The sequence below is a fragment of the Fukomys damarensis genome, unplaced genomic scaffold (genome assembly GCF_012274545.1).
Source record: "Fukomys damarensis isolate Sample0158 unplaced genomic scaffold, DMR_v1.0_HiC HiC_scaffold_37, whole genome shotgun sequence".
Classification (NCBI taxonomy): Eukaryota; Metazoa; Chordata; class Mammalia; order Rodentia; family Bathyergidae; genus Fukomys; species Fukomys damarensis.
The window spans coordinates 6,727,521-6,728,075 of NW_022900949.1; positions in this window are offsets into that span (position 1 = coordinate 6,727,521).

Genomic DNA, 555 nt, shown 5'->3' on the forward strand with positions numbered 1-555 from the left:
GACCCCCTGCTTAATCCCTTTCAAAATCCTGTCCTTCAGGGCTGGGGATTCAACTCAGTGGGGATTTAACCTGCCTCACAAGTACAAGGACTCGAGTTCAATCCCTGGTTTAAAAAAATAATCCTGTCCTTTTTCAAAAACACTTATACAGCATCATTCTTGTCACTTTTGGAGCAGTTCTGGAAGTCATCTTCCCTGAGGACCTTAAGTTGCACCTTTGTGGCTGCCTTGATTAAAAACACTGACATTTTATGGGTTTTGATTTTGGCACCAGGGATCAAGCTCCGGCCCTTGCGCTTGCCAGGCAGGCAGCGGAACCATTGGGCCAAATCCCCGGCCCCATGGTTCTCCGTACTTCAGGGCAGAGCCAGTCACATGGTGCCAGTGAGAACGCAGCGTCGTGTTTTCCTGAGCTGCTTTTCCACAGTCCCGTGTTTCCCGTCACAGCTCAGACAGACACTCACGGAAGAAAACCTCCAGAGCGGCTGCAGAGAGGGGAGAACGGGGGGGGGGGCAGGGGCATTCCAGGGGGGGGGGCGGGGAAAGGGATTGGTG